The following is a 13939-nucleotide window of genomic DNA, read 5'->3' as shown; positions in this document are numbered from 1 at the left end:
GTTATAGGTGTGCATTAGGTCAGGTTATATACAGTAGGTGTGTCAGTATTGCCAGGTTACAGGTGAGCAGTGGGTCAGGTTATATACTGTAGGTGTGTCAGTATTGCCAGGTTATAGGTGAGCAGTGGGTGAAGTTATATACTGTAGGTGTGTCAGTATTGCCAGGTTACAGGTGAGCAGTGGGTGAGGTTATATACTGTAGGTGTGACAGTATTGCCAGGTTATAGGTGAGCAGTGGGTGAAGTTATATACTGTAGGTGTGTCAGTATTGCCAGGTTACAGGTGAGCAGTGGGTGAGGTTATATACTGTAGGTGTGACAGTATTGCCAGGTTATAGGTGAGCATTGGTTCAGGTTACAGTGCCCTGTGTAAGTAATGGGACAGTGAGGCCCCAACAAGGTACAGGGAATGGTTCTCTTCTTTATTTAGGGTTAGGGTTAGACTCTTCTTTACATCAGATTTGATGAACAACTTTAAAAACAACCATACAAATAGTTAAAGGTTAAAAGCAAGTTTAATAAGGTGGGTTTTGAGGGATCTACTGCAGTATTGTGATGCATCCAAAGAGAGGGGAGAGGAGGATGGCAGAGGACGTGAATGGAGAGACTTCAATGGAGGGATTAAAATAGAGGGATGTAACACTTGAATACTGCTTTTGACACTTATTCTTATGCAGTTTTACTTGCGATGACTGTGATGTATAGCTGATTCACTTACTAGACAAATGTACTTATTGTAGGTTGCTCTGCTTAAGAGCTTCTGCTTAATGAATAAAATGTAAAAAATGATTCCTCAGCAAGTTATGTGATATAGCTACCCTGCCTTCCAATCAGTCACTCTAAAGGTGATGTTGCCGCAATAGCTCCTACGTCAGTGAAGCCACCTAGTGGTGGAAGGGACTCACTCCTCTGGCTTGGCTCAGACCATGACAGGACTTTTTACTGATACAGTACATTATTAATGCAAAATGTATGTAATGCAGTGACTGCGGTGCTCTTCAGACATTTCAACATGATTTATACAGTTGCCTATGTCATCCAGAAAATTACAAATACAAATTAGTTTAATGCATTAAATAATGCATTAATTATGCATTTTTTATTCATAATAAGGTTTGTGTGTTTGTGTGTGTGTGTGTGTGTGTGTGTGGCCGTATGTGTGTGTGGCCGGGGGGGGGGGGGGGGTGGGGGGTCTGTGTGTGTGTGTGTGTGTGAGAGAAAGAGAGAGAGAGAGTGTGTGTGTGTGTGTGTGTGTGTGTGTGTTGGGGGGCCGTCTCAGTGGTCTTCTTCTATGCCAGAGGAGCACTTCATCATTTTCCAGACGTGTCTGAAGAACCTCCGAACTCCTCCGTTCTTTTTCTTCTTCTTGAGCTGGTCGGCTCCATCCTCTGAGGAGAAAGGACAAGATACTCTTCCATTTATGATATGATTCATTTAACTGTTTACAAACAATGATTGGTGTGATTCAGTTTCATGAGGCCAGCATTAACTTTTGCCCCATTGTAAAATATGAACAGTGAAGGTTATTCACCGCTGCACTCATCAGATGCCACCCTGCTGCAGTCAGCAGCCATGAGCTCGGTGGGCTGTAAACAGACAGAGTAGAACAGTCTTAGAGGAGGAACAACAACACTATCCTGTAGTAGACAACGGGAATTTGATTTGATATACTCATTTGATATACATTCAACTTTGAGGACTTTTTCCTCACCATGAGGAGATGTGGAGCCATGATTGGGCTGTGAGATGCAAGAGCCAGGAGTGTTTCCTCCTCCTTCTGCACCTCCTCCTCCTCCTTCTGCACCTCCTCTTCCTGCAGCACCTCCTTCTGCATCTCCTCCATCTTCACCTCCTCCTCCTTCTGCACCTCCTCCTTCTGCAGCACCTCCTTCTGCACCTCCTCCTTCTGCAGCACCTCCTCCTTCTGCAGCACCTCTGCCAGGACAGCTGTGCTGGTGCTGTCGTCGTCAATGTTAACTCGGGCCATGGCCAGCTGGTTGAGAACAGCTGTGTTTAAGGAAGCGTTGATGGAAGGCTGAGCTGTGGCCAACAGTGCAGCAGTGGCATCCTCAACTCTGTCCTCTTCTTCGGCCAAGGCCATCTGTTGTTTCTCACTGCCGATGACCTCGAAGAAGATTAGGACCTCCTCCATCGCCAAACGACTGACCAGGCGCTCCTCTGCGCTGGTTGAGTATCTGTCTGGGACTCGCTTCCCTATGGCGATGCCCACCAGGAAGGCAATGTGCCTGTTCGCACTCCCATCACCCACTGCTCTCTTCAGTGCAGCCTTGCTATAGGCCAACTCCTCCAGCTCGGAAATGACGTTTCTGACGACGGCCATCTTGTCACAGTCTCGGAGGAGGACATTCGCTAGTTCCTCCACCTCTGTCACCTGGACCCACGGCAAGAAGTTTGACATCGTCATCACATCAGTTGTCAGAACGCCGACCTGAGACTCACTGTCCCGGCCAACAAAGGCCTCCTGGTTCAGAAGCAGGAGTATTTCACTGAAGATTTGTCTGAGAGTGATGTCCAGAACTACGATCTGCCTGGGGATCTGCGGCAGACGAGAAGCAGCCGTCTTGACCTTCATATCCATCTCCCACACCACGTCCATGACGATGACCCTGGCATCCAACGACTGCCCATCAAAGCTCAACAAGCGAAAGGTTTTAGCTCCCTCTGTCAGCTTGACGGAGATGGCACGGGCCATGTCTAGGGCCATTGCCTTGGTAGCTGCAGAGAGAATGACCTTGGCCACCTCATCTCCATACTGGGAGAGAAAAGGGATGGCTGCTTTCTCCACCAGCTCCCTGATGTCCTTGGCAGCAGCAACCTCCCACTTCCAGTCCCTAGGATGGACTCCCACGAATGGGCCCTTCTCCATGGTGGGGGTCTTTAGTTCGGCCTCTGACCTGGCCTCTGTTCAGGATTTTCACAAGTTAGGACACTTCTATAAAATCTAAAATCCAAACTGCAGTTGAGATAAGGTTAAAATCCTAACTGCAGTAATGTGGTGCCATGTTCTATAATACCAACACAACTAAATGCTGTTCTTACGTGAGATAAATAGGATTTGACAGTCGCGATGCTTCTGTATTACCCACCCAGGAGATGTTTATAGGCCATTTTTACGATCTCTGGGGAGAGATCCTCAGCCATTTTAGCCACTCTGTCCTGCACATAGAGCTCAGCAGAGCCCCTCTTGACCTTCATGAAGCTGGTCAGGAGTGAGGAGAAGACAGGAAGGAGGATCTTCTTGACCTCCTCCTCTGCAGCCGGCCGTGTCTTGCCCAGGAACATGTCCAGCCCCTCCATGGTTACCTTCATGTGAAAGAGAGAGAGAGTTAATTCAACCACGCATGTTGAGGTTTGTCTCCGGGAAATGGCATTGGTGTGTTGTGTTGTCATACCCTTCTGCCCAACAGCAGTGAGAGGCGGTGTTCTTCCTCAACCTCCCTGCGGAGTTCCTCCTCCATCTGCTCCATCCTGAGGCGCCTCGTGGCTTTCCAGAGCTGTGCACAACATCACACATTATCTCTCGCAGGAGAGTTGGGGCACTAATATGTCGATAAAATGAATTTAACTGTAAGCTCCCTGCCTGTTATTGCTGTGTATGTCAGTAAACATGTTCATGTGTTGTCCTCGTAGGCCACTTACCAGTTCAAGGAGATGGAGCTGTTTTAAGTTGGGCTCTTTCTCAGCCATTTCATGATACCTTCATGTGAATAAAATAATGTATCAGACTGCTATCCATAGAATATATCAATCTATCTGTACAGTTTGATGAAATCACTCACTCATCCAGCAGGAAGTCCCTTCCACTTAACAGCCACTTCCTCATGTTTTTAACTGTGATGTAGGATGGGACCTCTTCCTGATGTTTCATCATCATGAAAGCCTTCATGAGCTTTTTCTGCAAAAGAGGGACACACACATTAAAGTTTGAACAGTTTATCTCCTATGCATTTGTGCCTGACTTTTGTTTCAATTTACCTCCCTGTGGAAGAGTGCTTCATATTCATCTTCCATATTTGATGAACTGTGGTCATAAAACATGAAGGAGAGAGAAACATGAATAACCAACGGTTTAAAACAGCAAGTAACTGTAAAGTAGAGACACATATCAACATATTATACTGAGCATATCATTTCTGATACATTGGAGAAATAAATACCTAATGAAGAACAATAAATAATGGTTATTGATCGTGAATACTCAATAAAAACGCAGTGATAAAATCATTTCGCTCGAGAGCTGAGTATATTCTGGCAGGTCAAAACTTCTATGTGTGAACTTGACAATGCGCGTAATGTTAAAACATTGTGACGTATACATTATTGCGTGGATTCAGAGTCATACATTCTAATCCATTGTTACGCGGGGTCGCTCAGAGATATGCATTCATTGGAGGGCGACACCGACTCGAATAAACACCTAATAAAAAACAATAAATAATAGTTCTTGATTTATTGGTCGTGAATACTTTGTATAAAAACTCATTGATAAAAGGATTAATATTCTGGCAGGTCAAAACTTCTGATCTTGAGAATGCGTGTAATGTTAAAACAGTGTGATCATCATTGCGCGGTTTATTTCTAAGAGACCTACACTGTCCATAGAAACAGAACTCGGTGTACAGATGTATATGACATTCTACATGTCGTTCTACAGCTGTCTTAAGAACTACGTATCCCATAATGCATCGTAGACGTCTGAGAATTACGTCAGAGTCAAGGCGCCAAATCTGTACGCAGGAACATCAACAACACATGGGGTGAGTGTGACTTCAATGTTATTTATCTTATCACTAGATACAAATGTACACATTCAAGTCATTGGTCAGTGAACATAATATACATGCCCTCTATGCAAATAAGAAACAAGCTTTGTGTTAACTGTGTTTATAAACTGCTCAGCTCGCTACTTATTCTGCTTGTGAGCTCTGCAGTGCAATAGTATTATGTCGTTTGTGTTTTGCTTGCCAGCGAAATAGAAATACAAGGTAGACAACTCGGTCAGCTGCCGCCTGGCCTCTGCAATACCCGATGTCTGCAAGACGGAGGACTGCTGTTTGTGCATTGATGAGGCGGGCAGGGGGCCCGTGTTGGGTGAGTCTTTGCCTTCGATCGGGATGCCTTACCTAATCACACTAGAGAGCAGAACTAAAGCCACAAATAATAGCCTGCAGCAATTGACACTGTCAGAACGTTTTAGACAGGCCAGTGTTTACCCAAGTTACACTACTGAGCTGAACCGAGCTGAGCTGTACTCTGCTGGCCTGCTTATACAGTACCAGTCAAAAGTTTGGACACACCTTGCCAAGAGTGTGCAAAGCTGTCATCAAAGCAAAAGGTGGCTACTTTGAAGAATCTAAAATATGAAACATATTCTGGTTTGTTTAACACTTTTTTGTTTACTACATCATTCCATATGTGTTCCTTCATAGTTTTGATGTCTTCAATATTAATCTACAATGTAGAAAATAATAAAAAATAAAGACAAACCATTGAATGAGAAGGTGTGTCCAAACTTTTGACTGGTACTGTACATCCACCATGGTTGTTGTAACAGTGCTGGAAAGGACAATGTGGGAAGATTTAAAGTCAATAAATACACTAGTAGTACTGTAAATATCTGAGCCTGCACAGTATGGATCATGTTGGCCGCTTCATTCATCCTGCCGTGTTGCGGCTGACGTTTGTGTTTTTGCTACAGGACCCATGGTCTATGGAATATGCTTCTGTCCAGTTTCCAAAAAGGGAGATCTGAAGAGATTGGAAGTGGCAGGTAAATCAAAAACGTAATGCAATGCAATGGTATAATGATGTGCAGTATTTGAGAGGAATCTAATGTCATGTTTTGTTTAATTACACAATCATTATGTCTCTGGGCTTCTCTTCCAGACTCAAAGACGTTGACAGAGGCGGAGAGGGAGAAGCTGTTCAGCAATCTGGATAAATCCAAGAGTTTTGTTGGCTGGGCTCTTCAGATTATTTCTCCCAATACTATCTCAACTAGCATGCTGCAGAGGTACGTAAAACACACACACACACACACACACACACACACACACACACGCCTCAGCAAGATTTGGGTCTAACTTACACCTCTGCTTCTCCACAGGACAAAATACAAGCTGAATGCCCTCTCTCATGATGCAGCCATTGGCCTGGTTCAGTTTGCCCTGGACAGTGGGGTGCAGCTCAAAGAGGTACAAAGACAAATGGAATGCACGTCTTTCCATTGATGTAATCAATACAAACAGGCCAATAGGTGACCAGCAGACCGTCAATATGAACATGAACTGTGTCTTATTCCTCTTCTCTTCCCCTGTGTCTCCCTACTGACTTCTGTCTTTCTCTATGGCTCTCTTTGTTATTCTATTCTCCACTTGTCATCCCTCCATCATCCCTCCATCATCCCTTCTCCTCCCTGTGTCTGTGTGCTGCAGGTGTTTGTTGACACGGTGGGCCCGGCAGAGAAGTACCAGGAAACGCTGTCCTAGCGGTTCCCCGGCGTGGAGGTGACGGTACGCCCCAAAGCTGACTCCCTCTTCCCCATTGTCAGCGCTGCCAGCATCTGTGCCAAGGTCAGTGGTCATGCCGAAGGTCACAGCACGCACACACACGCACACACACACACACACACACACACACACACACACACACACAGACAGCATCAACAGTTGTGACACGGTTCATACACACACACACACACACACACACACACACACACACACAGACACACAGCATCAACAGTTGTGACACGATTCATACACACACACAGCATCAACAGTTGTGACACGGTTCATACACACACACACACACACACACAGCATCAACAGTTGTGACACGGTTCATACACACACACACACACACACACACAGTGAGCTTTCGAATGACAACATTGTCATCCAGCTCATCCAACTTTGATTGCTCTGCCCCTTCAGGTGGCTAGGGACCATGCAGTTAAGAACTGGAACTTTCCAGAAGACCTGGGAAAGGTGGATGTCGATTACGGCTCTGGATACCCCGGTGGTCAGTGACTTTCTCCCGTCACACAGTTCTGAACTTCTATTCAAAGTCCTCATAATCAATCTATAAGTAATCTATAAAGATGAGATGAAATGAATACAGTAAACAGTAGGAGTAATGTGCGTATGAATGTAATATGAGTATGAGTTCTTGTTGCGTCCCCATCTTCTTCCCAGACCCAAAGACCAAGATGTGGCTGCACAAATACTTGGACCCGGTGTTCGGCTACCCCCAGTTTGTCAGGTTCAGCTGGAGCACTGCCAAGAACTTGCTGGAAAACGAGGCCGTCCCCGTCCACTGGTGAGGGAACAATAAAGGTGTATTAAATTGAAAAGACAGGAGGTCCTGTGTGGGAAAGGGGGTGCGTGTGGCTAGGCTAGGGGACTGAGGGAGGGAGGGAGGTTAGATCAACACTCCGAAGAACAACAAAAGAGAGGTTGTTGTCATTCACAGCATCCACACTGTGTGTGTGTGTGTGTGTGTGTGTGTGTGTGTGTGTGTGTGTGTGTGTTTGTGTGTTTGTGTGTGCTCAGGGACGATGATGAAGAGGACCGGGGGGAAGGCAGCGGCTCGTAAGAACAACATGTCCATGTTGTCGTACTTCGGCCGGGACAACAAGACCCAGAGCTCCGCCCACCAGACCCACCGCTTCTTCACTGAGAGGAGAATACAGAGTCTGGACACACTCTGAGAGGAACACACACACACCACACCACACACACACACACACACACACACACACACACACACACAAGAAGGACACTCTGTCTGCATCATTGGCCCAGTGCTGAATGGCACTGAATTTCATGAACGTGTCATCTTTTGTACTTGTATTTTTATGTAAAAGAATCATTAAAGATATTTGTTTTTCTTAATAATTAGTGTCTATGTCTGCAATTATTTGGTGTATGAAACATTGTCTTACATGGTGACTACACAGAGTTAGTTTCAGGAAAAGAGGAAATGGTTTCATGTATAAACATTTTATTATCCAGTGCATTTCATTGGCGAATACTGCTGTGGTGCTGAACACTTCCCTCACGTGGTGATAAAACAGAACACACCTGAGTTTGTAATTTCATCGAAATCCACATCAACACAACTTCAATGAAGCCTGTAACACCAGGACATGATCCACAGGCACTGGGAATCACCTTTTACAGTACTTGCATTGATTGGATACAGTCTGCTATCTGCCTCCTGATACCCAAAGTTAATGACCAGCATTCAAAGACAAATAAGTGCATGCATAAGTACATTCAAAATGTCATAACATGACAATTAAGCTGCAGTACAGTTATATGTATATTCTATGATTTATATTTACAGTAACACTTATCTTCAGTCTTCCCTGAGAATATATTCGTGATATTTGCATTGACAAAATAAAGTGACATACACAATAAAAATAGATAGAAAGTAAAGAGTAAATTAGGTAAACGTGTCTACTGTAAATCACATATTTGGCGTTGCATCATCAGCTGGTAAGGTCTTCCTCCAAACTCATAGTCTTGGCATTCCCTGCCGTTGACATAGCAACCAAGATCTTATCAGGGACTGAGATATTCCATCACCTTCTGTCGTCCCCAGGGTGTTAAGTGTGACTTGGGTTTGTTGAGATTCCCAGTCTCCCGTTATATTTTCCTCTTGAATCCCAGCAGTCTTTTCCCAGCAATCTATGATCAACACACAGATGATTTTGAGTCACACAGGTGACTAGGTGGTAGACACATCAATGTAACAAGGGACATATTCAAGGCTATCTATCTAAGGCCTATCCATCCATCCACGGACGTTAACTGTCGTTGGCCTTTTGTCTGGACTCGTGGAACGTCTTGCCAAGGTTCATCGCCACGGTGGACACAGCGAACGAGGACAGGATGATGATGGAGGTCCCCACGAACTGGGATGTGGCCCCTCGGGGGACCACCCTAATGGCCCTCCGAGGGAAGGAGTCCCCGTCAGCGGCGGCAGCGGCCATGGTCTGGGCGATAGGCTCCATGGGTCTCTGTCTGGCGGTGGAGCTTGGATATCAAGGACGCTGAAGGCGAAATCCACTAGCCCACTCCGAGAGCTTTTTCTGGGGCTTGGTGATGCACTCACACTGCCTCGACTGCCTGGAAGCCTCAGGTCAGACCAACTCACACAGTCACAGTCCCACAATAACGTCCTGATCTCTCTTCACACCTCACAGTCCGCTTTCGGTTGCGGCATTGATCCCTCTGGTCTCTCCTGCCTTTTATAACCTCCACAGCTTGTTCCCATGACCCAAGTCAGATCCCCAAATAAGCCCAGTCCCTGACTGCGTCAATGGGATCGTAAATAGATCATGACTGGGCCAACCACCGGGAACAGCTAAGCTGGGATCTCCGCTGCGGTCAAACACCAGGTCTTTAATTCAGTTAGAGTACACCGACTCCATGCTGTGCCAAACAGGAGGAGGTGAATGGAGGCGGTCAGAGGATAGTGACCCAGGGGTCCACAGGTCTGCAAACACACACACAAACATAAACAAAAACAATATACAGTATGTAGAACACACAATCACACAGCAGAGTAGACCAAAGGTTATGTGTTCAGATTGGATCAAGAGATGATTAGGCAATTTACTGTAGCTGTCCTGAAGTGGGTTTATGGGTTAGTTTTTTTTCATTTCATATTGTTGTATAAACATGTCTTGTTACATGCTTGTGTCTGTTTGCATTGCCTGCCTGCCTGTGATGAAAAAAACTTTCCTAATGGACAAGTTAAGCTTTACTACATGTTATGCACATACATTGAATTGAACGAATTTTCCCTACTTTCAACGGTTATTAAGGCACATTAACACAAGGTCTCCACTCTCTTCACAGCCACTAACTTGCTCAACAAATGTAGGGGGATATTGATAGTTAGTCCTATACATGAGAAATAAAGTAGCCTCTGCCAATTGGGTCTCCGTTACACATTATCTCAATGTCATAGAGCACTACTGATAGAAACATGCGTAAGTGTGGTTCATATTTGCTATTCTGAAGCAACCAGTCAAGTCAAGATGCAAGGTGAGGTTATTTCCTATCATTGAACAGAGCGCATCACGCATCTCGGCTTTCAGCACCGTGGATAGCGGCGCCAGGAATATCGCGGTGACCTAGGCAACCGCAGATGAGAGTCCCTAATCCTTGGGTCGCTGCTATCTAAGGGACTGGGAGTCGCAGTGTTCAAACAGTCTAATAAATTCGCTAATGAGATTGGCCTGTACTTTTCCACTTCTAACACAGAACATGAATGAATGCGTGAGATAAATATAGGCCAACATCACCAGGGCATGAGTCGTAGAAGAATACACACAATGTTTTGACAAGACATAGCCGATGAAACATGACGCACTTTGCCATAATTCTTTGATGGTTGTTCTCATGCACTCCCTACCCTGTCTAAGATTAGCCAATGGCCTGTAGCCTCTATTGACGGACCTGTGGTGTCTAACGACCGATTCAAGTTCCTATACGATACACATCAAATGTCATGGTGCCCGGTTAAAGGACATTCAGATGGTGATGAATCTCTACCTCAAACCTCGGTACTTGGTACTTAATCGGTACTTGGTACTCAATTAAGCGATGAATAAGGGTTCAAAAATAGGCTAATTAACTGATGACTAACGGGGTTGATCTGGCTATCCTTGGAAACAATGGCTGTGTTCCAAAATGTGTTTATGCATGAAAGACATACACACTCATGAAAGATTAACCTAAAAGTAGGCTAAGCACAGAGTTACCACAGAGTTACGTATGACGTGTCCTTATTCTAATTCTGTGGGACATGCAGAGCTGCTAGATCCTAACAAGAATCAGATAATAACACACTAAATGACAGTGGTCAGTGACAGATGGTGAATTTGAATGCCTAAATGTTAACATCTGCAGTAAAAAAAATGACCTTTCGGCCTGCTCTCTTTTCTAGAGACACTCTTAGTATGCATGATACAACGTACTTCCTCAACATGTTTAGTAAACTGTTTATTGCTGCTTTACTGCGCCTTGACTGTGTAGCATGACCTTGGAATATGTAATATATAATAATATATAATATAAAATAAATCTATTATCACACTAGTTTTTATTTGTGCATGGTGCCACTGTATAATGAAAGAATGATGTTAGTTTAATAGATATGCACAATGATTCTGTGACAAAGCACCAAGGTCAAGTGTCATATCGATTAGACGTGCATGGTTCTATCAAAAGTCCTCCAATTAGCTCCTCAGTCTGGATGTGTCGTACCTGGAGTTGTAATCAACTAAACACGAGGCGATAGGCCCACTTTCAAGAGTGAGCTCGTTATACCACTGAAACAGATGGCATCTCAGTCCAGTTACGGTGCAGTAACAGCCTTCTACCAGCGAGTGTCGCTGTCGCCCTCCAATTAATACCTATCTCTGAGCGAACCCACGCAATAATGGATTAGAAAGTATGGCTCTGAATCCACGCAATAATGTATACGTCACAATGTTTTGCGCATTGTCAAATTCACAGATAGAAGTTTTGACCTGCCAGAATATACTCAGCTCTCGAGCGAAATGATTTTATCACTGCGTTTCTATTGAGTATTCACGATCAATAACCATTATTTATTGTTCTTCATTAGGTATTTATTTCTCCAATGTATCAGAAATGACATGCTCAGTATAATATGTTGATATGTGTCTCTACTTTACAGTTACTTGCTGTTTTAAACCGTTGGTTATTCATGTTTCTCTGTTTTATGACCACAGTTCATCAAATATGGAAGATGAATATGAAGCACTCTTCCACGGGGAGGTAAGTTGAAACAAAAGTCAGGCACAAATGCATAGGAGATAAACTGTTCAAACTTTAATGTGTGTGTCCCTCTTTTGCAGAAAAAGCTCATGAAGGCTTTCATGATGATGAAACATCAGGAAGAGGTCCCATCCTACATCACAGTTAAAAACATGAGGAAGTGGCTGTTAAGTGGAAGGGACTTCCTGCTGGATGAGTGAGTGATTTCATCAAACTGTACAGATAGATTGATATATTCTATGGATAGCAGTCTGATACATTATTTTATTCACATGAAGGTATCATGAAATGGCTGAGAAAGAGCCCAACTTAAAACAGCTCCATCTCCTTGAACTGGTAAGTGGCCTACGAGGACAACACATGAACATGTTTACTGACATACACAGCAATAACAGGCAGGGAGCTTACAGTTAAATTCATTTTATCGACATATTAGTGCCCCAACTCTCCTGCGAGAGATAATGTGTGATGTTGTGCACAGCTCTGGAAAGCCACGAGGCGCCTCAGGATGGAGCAGATGGAGGAGGAACTCCGCAGGGAGGTTGAGGAAGAACACCGCCTCTCACTGCTGTTGGGCAGAAGGGTATGACAACACAACACACCAATGCCATTTCCCGGAGACAAACCTCAACATGCGTGGTTGAATTAACTCTCTCTCTCTTTCACATGAAGGTAACCATGGAGGGGCTGGACATGTTCCTGGGCAAGACACGACCGGCTGCAGAGGAGGAGGTCAAGAAGATCCTCCTTTCTGTCTTCTCCTCACTCCTGACCAGCTTCATGAAGGTCAAGAGGGGCTCTGCTGAGCTCTATGTGCAGGACAGAGTGGCTAAAATGGCTGAGGATCTCTCCCCAGAGATCGTAAAAATGGCCTATAAACATCTCCTGGGTGGGTAATACAGAAGCATCGCGACTGTCAAATCCTATTTATCTCACGTAAGAACAGCATTTAGTTGTGTTGGTATTATGGAACATGGCACCACATTACTGCAGTTAGGATTTTAACCTTATCTCAACTGCAGTTTGGATTTTAGATTTTATAGAAGTGTCCTAACTTGTGAAAATCCTGAACAGAGGCCAGGTCAGAGGCCGAACTAAAGACCCCCACCATGGAGAAGGGCCCATTCGTGGGAGTCCATCCTAGGGACTGGAAGTGGGAGGTTGCTGCTGCCAAGGACATCAGGGAGCTGGTGGAGAAAGCAGCCATCCCTTTTCTCTCCCAGTATGGAGATGAGGTGGCCAAGGTCATTCTCTCTGCAGCTACCAAGGCAATGGCCCTAGACATGGCCCGTGCCATCTCCGTCAAGCTGACAGAGGGAGCTAAAACCTTTCGCTTGTTGAGCTTTGATGGGCAGTCGTTGGATGCCAGGGTCATCGTCATGGACGTGGTGTGGGAGATGGATATGAAGGTCAAGACGGCTGCTTCTCGTCTGCCGCAGATCCCCAGGCAGATCGTAGTTCTGGACATCACTCTCAGACAAATCTTCAGTGAAATACTCCTGCTTCTGAACCAGGAGGCCTTTGTTGGCCGGGACAGTGAGTCTCAGGTCGGCGTTCTGACAACTGATGTGATGACGATGTCAAACTTCTTGCCGTGGGTCCAGGTGACAGAGGTGGAGGAACTAGCGAATGTCCTCCTCCGAGACTGTGACAAGATGGCCGTCGTCAGAAACGTCATTTCCGAGCTGGAGGAGTTGGCCTATAGCAAGGCTGCACTGAAGAGAGCAGTGGGTGATGGGAGTGCGAACAGGCACATTGCCTTCCTGGTGGGCATCGCCATAGGGAAGCGAGTCCCAGACAGATACTCAACCAGCGCAGAGGAGCGCCTGGTCAGTCGTTTGGCAATGGAGGAGGTCCTAATCTTCTTCGAGGTCATCGGCAGTGAGAAACAACAGATGGCCTTGGCCGAAGAAGAGGACAGAGTTGAGGATGCCACTGCTGCACTGTTGGCCACAGCTCAGCCTTCCATCAACGCTTCCTTAAACACAGCTGTTCTCAACCAGCTGGCCATGGCCCGGGTTAACATTGACGACGACAGCACCAGCACAGCTGTCCTGGCAGAGGTGCTGCAGAAGGAGGAGGTGCTGCAGAAGGAGGAGG

General features: G+C 45.4%; 1 pseudogene across 1 annotated transcript; it reads left to right on the top strand.

Annotated features, from left to right (window-relative positions):
* The first annotated feature begins 4996 nt into the window (after positions 1–4996).
* LOC310801969 (ribonuclease H2 subunit A-like) lies at positions 4997–7845 on the top strand (annotated as a pseudogene). The gene is made up of 8 exons (XR_014555089.1): positions 4997–5111; positions 5719–5790; positions 5907–6033; positions 6127–6214; positions 6455–6592; positions 6953–7040; positions 7214–7337; positions 7571–7845. The product of XR_014555089.1 is annotated as a ribonuclease H2 subunit A-like (transcript).
* Positions 7846–13939: the final 6094 nt, after the last annotated feature.

The sequence above is a fragment of the Argentina silus genome (genome assembly GCF_951799395.1).
Source record: "Argentina silus genome assembly, chromosome: 3".
In the NCBI taxonomy this organism is placed as follows: domain Eukaryota; kingdom Metazoa; phylum Chordata; class Actinopteri; order Argentiniformes; family Argentinidae; genus Argentina; species Argentina silus.
Note: the sequence above shows the minus strand (reverse complement) of the source record. Positions and strands in the feature narration are given on the sequence as shown.